Source organism: Mercenaria mercenaria, chromosome 19, assembly GCF_021730395.1.
Source record: "Mercenaria mercenaria strain notata chromosome 19, MADL_Memer_1, whole genome shotgun sequence".
NCBI classification, from domain to species: Eukaryota; Metazoa; Mollusca; class Bivalvia; order Venerida; family Veneridae; genus Mercenaria; species Mercenaria mercenaria.
Genome location: NC_069379.1, coordinates 15,243,556 through 15,252,171, shown reverse-complemented (window position 1 = coordinate 15,252,171; position 8,616 = coordinate 15,243,556). Strand labels below are relative to the sequence as shown.

The following is an 8,616-nucleotide window of genomic DNA, read 5'->3' as shown; positions in this document are numbered from 1 at the left end:
TTAAGGGAGTAAACCCCCGTTTTTTTTCTAAAATTTTCAAATCAAAATGTTTTAACTCATATAAATTATACATAGCATGACTAATAGACTATTCCGTCATTATTTCGCGTTGAAAAACGACTTCTGAAAAGAAACAACTCCCATATCCGTTACGGGAGGAAACACCCATGGGAGATTTGGTGAATTTTTGAAACTGCTCTTTATATGTCATTTTTCTTATTAATCTTTTTTTTTTTTTTCAAGATCAATAACAATCTAACTTAAAGATATATTATTGTGCGAGATATATCAAAAGTATATCACAAACCACGCGGGTGGATACCTCCAAGTTTTTGAATGGGAGTACAACCTCACGGGAGGATTTAAAAAGACTTTAAACATAAATATTGTGACATTTATGTCAGAAAGAAAACATAAGCGTTTTGTTTCCATAATGGTATTCCATTACATTTTAGTAATTGACGGAAAGTTGCTGTGCGCATTTTTTAAAGTAATTATCATGCAACCGACAAGATAAAACATAAGTTACCATGGTGATCAAGACAATAACATTGCGATTTCGAGTGTGTCACATAATTAGACCGGGTCAAGACTATACGATATCTTTGATGTGACTTGCTGACTTTCGCTCTAGAGTCATAAATGGCACAATTTAACATAAATAACAAAATCTTGGCCGGACTGTTGATGTTCATATTGAAAAAAAAATCTAAATTTAACTCATCGATGTTCATCAGATTTGCATCAATTATAACGGTGGTGTAATGGAATTTAATTAGCATTTAGTAGTTACTTCCTTATGTATCTACATTTAAATGTATTCATCATATATAATCGTTTAAATATACAATGCGAAGAAATCAATTATGGTCAATTATTGACACAATAAACTTGAATTCAAATCATATAGACTATGGTTTAATAACAGTTCAGCGCAGATCTACGAATAGCGTGGTGGTCAGTGCGATTCCTGGATCAGGCATTTGTTCTGTGCGGCGATAGAAGACACTAACAAAAATCGTTCCTCCTCGACCCCTTCCTCCCAACCCACCACACGCATACCCCTGGCATATTCCCCTGCTGAATTTGACCACTTGCGGGCAACAACCTCTATCCTCACCCCGTCCCCACTCCAACTTTGATTTCGTCAAATAAAAACATTAAATTAAAAAAAAAAGAAAAGAAAAAAAAGAATCCTAATTACGTTTCTGTGGTGTAAAAAACTTGTAAAAAAGACATTGTTTCCTACCGTTTTAGGCATTTGTGCAAGGTGAAATTATTTGACACGCTAAATACATCGTATACAACATAAGACATTGTTTGCATGCTTAAATTTTGGTTGATTGAATTGTACTAGAAAATAATGGAACATCTATACTTTTGACCGCAAATATAGGCCACTGACCACTGTTGACTTACAATGCCTCAACCACTCCAGTCCATATTAATATAAGATAAAAGCAGGACTGCAATCAAAAGCAGTCTGCCACGTCCTTTATGTAAGCGTGTTTCACTCAGAACTTTTCAAAAATTCCTTAACCGAACAAATTGCTTCATTTACACACAAATACCTTTGGTCAGCATGTAATGATTGCGACAAGAAGAACTAATTTCTACTGGTGTGTCCGCGATCTTACGAATTTCCCACTAGTGTAAGGTAAGCTACTTTTCACAAGTATTTCAGAAACTTACAATCAGCTTTCAGAAATTTTTCAAATGTTCAACTTACTTGTCGGCAAAGGAATCCAGTGAGTGGGTCAATATAGGTTACGGACCTGTATACTTTGACTTGAAACACAATAAATTAGATAGATTTTTTCATTTCTACCATAAAATAGATTGATTTAATCATATTTTATTGCTTCTGAACACATAATACATAGCACATATACATAATAAGTAACAAAAGCAAATGGGTTGGGCTACAAGTTATTGCAACATTAGAAGTCAGCCCTTCCCAAGTACGTAACATTAATAGCAAATGAAAAATGAACGAGTGTATTAGTTTAATTAAGCATTCCTTATACAAAGATATATGATAGTGATAATAACTACAAAGATAAAAAGATGAAGGAGAAGAAAAGGAAGAAGAAGAAGAAGGGAAATATTATAATGATGATATCAATGTAGTAACAAAATGATAACCCTAATAGTATTTATGATATAATTACACGATGATGTAGTAACAAAAAGATAACAATAATAGTATTTATGATAATAATTACACGGTGATGTAGTAACAAAATGATAACAATAATAGTACTTATGATAATAATTACACAATGATAATTAATAAATTTTAGTATTAGTCAAGTTATGGTTGTAATCATTATAGTTGAGCTAGAGAAGAAAAGAAAAAGAAATATATGCTGCTCTATATCCCCGAGTGTCTACCCAGTAATGACAAACATCCTGTCCCAAAGTAATGTAATAATGACAGGAGGACATAAGAAATACATTATGTACTGTCGAAACGTCTTGTATGTTTGATATAGTTTTGAACTTCTGTGAAAAGAGTAGTGTTATCTTCTATAGAAATATTATCATTGCCATATAATAGCTTATTGACACTTAGTGGGTGAAATAATCTTGTTTTAGTAAAAAGTTCTCTTCTCTGATGTGAAAAACGAGTGCATTTAAAGAAATAGTGTTCTGCGTCTTCCGTTTCGGATCCGCAGTCGCAGTTTGGATTTTCTCTGATGTGATTATTAAACAAGTCGGCGTTTAGATTACTGCACTTGTTTCGTATCCTAGCATGAAACACAGAGTATCGTCTGTCACCAATTAAGTGAAAAGTAGGGAATTGTGGAGGCTTGAAAATTTCTTTAAGTTTACTTTTGAAAGCCGAAAGAGTTGGTAGTTGACGAGTTTCAATGTTCAGATCATTCCATAATTTTATTGCAGAGGGAATAGTAGATTGGGAGTAAATTTCAATACGCCTAGCTAAAGTTTCAAAATCGGCATTGTTTCTTAAATTGTACTGGTTTGAGTCATTCACGATCGATGGAATAAATCTAGTAAATATGTTGGAAGATCATCATTTTTTCCTTTGTATATTAAAATTAATTTTTGTATTTTTCTGCGGTCAGAAAGAGAAACCCATCCAATTTCGTTAAGAAGTCTTTCTATTGATACTGAACGCGTTAGTCCAGTTACAATACGCGCTGCTTCAAGTTGAATCTTTTCTAATTGATCTTTTTCATAATTCGCACAGTTATCCCAAACAACAGAGGCATATTCTAGAACTGGTCTCAAGTAAGCTATATAGATTTTGTTTAAGGTGTGCCTTCTAAGTTTAAATTTCAGCGCTCTCATAGATCCTAGAATTTTTGCTGCCGACTTTACAATATTAGATATATGTTCGTGCCAAGATCCATCTTTAGAGAGTGTTATGCCAAGATGTTTGTGATAATCGACAAAATTTAACTGAGTATTTTCAAATAATAGATTAGGACATTGTCTACGCGCGAGGGAAAAGAACATAGCTTCTGTTTTTGTAGGATTAAATGTAACCAGCCATTGTTTTGACCATTCTGATATTTTTATAAGGTCAGAATTTAGAGAAAGTTCAATTTCGTGTATATCGGAAGACGAAGCGGCTAGAGAACTATCATCTGCAAATAATCGTGTCGTACTTATAAGTGAATCTGCGATGTCGTTAACGTATATTAGAAAGAGAAGAGGACCTAACACTGAGCCTTGAGGAACACCAGCTTTAAGCTCTTTAGAGTCTGAGAAAGAGGAATTAACGAAAACTTTTTGGCTGCGATTTGAAAGATAGTGAGTAATCCAGTCAATTAGTTTGCCTGAAAAGCCATGTTGTCTAAGTTTAAAAATAAGACCCTTATGCCAAACTCTATCAAATGCTTTTGATATATCACAAAAGACTATACATGTTGCTTTTTTTTCGTCAAAAGATTTGCAGATTTGGTTATAAATATCTATGAGCTGAAAAACTGTGGAATGTCCTGGTAGAAACCCTGATTGACTTTTGTATATTAAATTGTTTGACATTAAAAAATTGTGCATGTATTTAGAAATAACACGTTCCATGACTTTACCTACACAACTGATTAAAGAGATTGGTCTATAATTAGATGGGGTGTTACTTTCTCCATAAAATAGATCTACATTCATGTTGACTTAACATTGTATTTATTGTTTTTCATTATAAAATATAATTTTAGACTACATCGACAAATATAATAAAAGCTTGTGGAATTATATCACCTCACCGTAAGGTTAAATGGCGATGCTGCGATCACCTTATATTCACGAACTATATTGACCACTCGTCACGGCCCGAGAATACATTGCAAATATTGACCGATGATTCGCCACGGCCTGCGAATATATTGTGAATATTGACCATTCGCCACGGCCTGAGAATATATTATGAATATTGACCATTCGCCACAGCTCGCAAATATATTATGAATATTGACCATTCGCCACAGCTCGCAAATATATTATGAATATTGACCATTCGCCACGGCCTGCGAATATATTATGAATATTGACCATTCGCCACAGCTCGCAAATATATTATGAATATTGACCATTCGCTACGGCCTGCGAATATATTATGAATATTGACCATTCGCCACAGCTCGAAAACATATTATGAAAATTGACCATTCGCCACGGCCTGCGAATATATTATGAATATTGACCATTCGCCACAGCTCGCAAATATATTATAAATATTGACCATTCGCCACAGCTCGCAAATATATTATGAATATTGACCATTCGCCACAGCTCGCAAATATATTATGAATATTGACCATTCGCCACGGCCTGCGAATATATTATGAATATTGACCATTCGCCACAGCTCGCAAATATATTATGAATATTGACCATTCGCCACAGCTCGCAAATATATTATGAATATTGACCATTCGCCACGGCCTGCGAATATTTATAGGTTATTAGCTTTGTATGGGGAAATATGCACGAGTTCTTCAGCGGAAATATTGCGCGACTTTAGGAGCGCAATATTCTTCCGCTGAAGAACGAGTGCATATTTCCCGATGCAAAGATAATAACCTTTTTATTACATACGCATCTACACGTATAAATATTATGTAAATATCATAAATATGTTCAATATCCTGAATAGGATTGACAATACTGAACTAAATAGAAAAAAAAATAGTGCAACAACACACACTGAATTACGTCATGCACCCGATATGAAATTCAGGCGTCAGTGTATGGAAAAATATTGACGTTTCCGGTACCAGTGTAACTTAACGGGGAATAGAATAGTGTATGTAATAAATTATGAATATTGACCATTCGCCACAGCTCGCAAATATATTATGAATATTGACCATTCGCCACAGCTCGCAAATATATTATGAATATTGACCATTCGCCACAGCTCGCAAATACATTATGAATATTGACCATTCGCTACAGTTCGCAAATATATCACAAATATTCACTATTCGCCACGACCTGCGAATATATTGCAAGTATGACAATTGACCTTACGCCAGTGTTGATTGACAGGTTCCAACTGACCAATCAGATAACAGAACTGATAAGCCTTGTTGTTAGCCGCCATTTTGTCCGTCAAACTTAGTGCCGGACTCGCCAGTCAAAGAATATAAATACCACCGAAAAATCGTCCAAAATGGTAAAAAGGTGACGTTACCACACCTTTACATCAGACACAGGGAAGAGAGTGTAATACTAAAGAGCTTCCCTTTTCCAAATCCACTCTCAGACCTCGAATATTGTCAACGATGTATCAGGCTCTGTGCACGTCGATCCTCAAAAATAGTTGATTTTAAAAATCTTATAAGAGTGTTTAAAAGCAAAGCAATTCGACTTAGCACTCATTGTGTTATAATGTTATAACGTTTTAATTATTTCATTTAAATCAGTGTAAAATTCTATGAAAATTAACTTTCTTATTTAACAAAAGTGCTAAGTATTCTTTATTCAATAGTAAAAATATTCCATCAGTTACCAGAGTAACTGGTATTTACTGATAAAACACAAGTATTTGATGTTCTATATTACTTGAATGGTAACGTGTAAATATTATGCCTTAATGTACCGGAAACATGATTTATGCATTTTTTAAAGGTTTACATCAATCTCCCACTGGTGTATGTTTCTCATGGCGCGGCTCTCCAGATTTTATTAATGATAAACTGGATAACATTAGACTTGTTAATGGATGTTTTTAAAAAGGTGCTCGCTGGAGGGGCTTACACGTTTTTGGTGCATTCTTCTATTTCTTATTCAATACCTGAAAAACTTTACTAGGACCTGGACCACATTTTTTATTTAAAATAGTATCCTCTTTAGTTCCTTCCATTATGACTGTTTAAAATGGTTTAATGAGGTTTCTAAACTGTTTTCTTATGTATATAATCTATAACATTTGTTTCTTAAGGGTTTCTCAAATCTTAAAATAAAACAAACTAGCTAAAAAATCATTCAGAGCGTAATGATGTATGTAACATTATAAAACAATTATTTAAACATTATTCTCCAGGTGGCTGTAATTTAAAAAATAACGTTTGTCACGGATATGCTTCACCTCTCTATCTACTTTTTAAGCACCAGTGCACTTTTGGAATTTTTTTTTATTAAGGGAGACTTTTCGGAAATTATTTTTTTTTGTTAAAAAATGATTACAAATAAGGGGGATATGCCTTTAGAGCATTAGTAAGTTGATTTCTAACATCACTGGCCATGTTTAACGCATAAAAAGTGCAGTTTTGCATCATTTTGTTAAAAAGTTGAAAAAAATATTCTCCAAGGCCATAAAAACAATTAGGTCGGGCCAAACATTTAGGGTAGGTCGGGATACCGGAAACCAACAATTTTTTTACGCCTTATGACCTGATGCATTTTACGTCCCGGGACGTATTCTGCACTCTGCTTCCTCTCAATGTACTTTATGACCTGATGCATTTTAGTCCTAGGACGTACTGTGCACTCTACTTTCCTGACTTCTTACGTCGCGGTCGCAGATAAGGCCTACTCTACAGGTTCTATAAAAAGCAGTAACAACAGTCGCCTTATCATTTGGGACGAATCAGGGGCATAAGTGGCAAATTTCTTATCAAAAAAGGGTCATGTCGGTTCATCTCTCAGTGTTAGGATTGGAATTTTTCACTCGTGCGGGATCACTTTCGGCCTGCAGAAAGTGAAGTAAGTTTATTAATCATATTTCATATTTGATATTTTTTGCATTATAATCTTAATTTATGCAGAATATAATTTCTCGGTTGTTCCATCACGTGGTATATCATATCAGGTTACATAGTTATGTAAAATTTACATCACGCGAGATCAAGGGTCAAACACATTGACATTTTCAAATTTATACACCATTATTGCATGGTTTGGCAATTTTCTTTTCATCTTTATACCATGATATATACATGAAAACATATTATTAGACAAGAACCGTGCTGATGTATATATAACAAAACAGTTCTTTTTTTAAATATCAGCATGCTTATTCCACTTCTTTTAAAATTAAGTCATATCATATGCTTTGCTTATAATTAAATGGCACTTGACACACATTAAAAGCTACCAACCATATCTTTTTCTTATATTTTTTTTATTATAATTTTATCTGTTTATATAGAAATAATAACAGTTTACTAAATAGGTATTTCAAATCTGGTTAATTTTCAACATAACCGAAATAACATGAAAAGCTGTTGTCAAATTACTGTAACAGCACATATTTTCGCTGGGTCAAAATTTCGCGAATTTGAAATTTTGAATTTTTTATTCTCAAGGTTTTATATTCGCGAAATCGTAAAAATGTTATCCTACTTTAATTAGAATTATACTAATGTTGAATATTTATGCGAGGATTAATTTCGTGAGATGTAGGGCCTCGCGAATATAACGAAAATAAAACTCTCGCGAAAAATATTGCTTTCACAGTACTGGGCGTGAACAGAGCTGAAGACAGATGTACCAGTCCAGTTGGCGCTCTAACAAAGCACTGTTCGGTAAAGTCTATATAAAATGTGAAAACCAAATAATTGCCTGTACATCGCAATATTGACCATTCGCCGTAACTCGCATTTGGGAGCCGTGGCGAATGACAGTGCTGTTTTATTTTCTGGTTCTTTGGGATCATGGAATACATTCATTCATACCCGCGTAATAGAATTCCGCTGAAGCTGGTGGTAGGGGGCGTCACGGGTGTACCTCTCATGAACAGATTCAGTCAAACCGAGTCTTCTATTATGATGCATGGTTGCGTTCTCTGCTTCCAAAGGATCTTCTTATAGATTCTATTTTTTATAGTTTAGTATTAACTGAAATGCTTAATTTTTAAACGAAACTAGCGGTCTATAGAGGTCGGTGGTTTCTATTCACTGGCGGTCTGAAGTACAGGTTTGAATGTAACGACCAGTTTCAGAAAGTCGAGGGTGGCCTGTAATCGCCCATTGTCTTTATCAACAGGTTAAAATGAATCGAAAATGTTTAATATTGCAAATAAATTAGTGGACTGTAAAATCAGTTGGGCTATATTCGAAGATGGTCGCTGGCAAAATAGTGGTCTTTATGTGTAGATGCTCTTTATTTGTATAAATTTTGATAAAGTTAAAAATGGATATT

At 34.1% G+C, this 8,616-nt stretch overlaps 1 protein-coding gene across 2 annotated transcripts in view; it reads left to right on the top strand.

The window, feature by feature from the left end:
- The window catches only part of LOC123542847 (uncharacterized), a 44,604-nt gene that overhangs the window by 20,917 nt on the left and 15,071 nt on the right, over positions 1-8,616 (top strand). The window contains exon 1 of one of the 2 annotated variants that reach the window (XM_053530982.1): positions 7,082-7,179. The exons of the other annotated variant lie outside the window; for it this stretch is intronic. The gene's annotated coding sequence lies outside the window, so the exon portion shown is untranslated. Of the gene's footprint in view, positions 1-7,081; positions 7,180-8,616 lie in introns of those variants that run through there. 2 annotated transcript variants of the gene reach the window in all.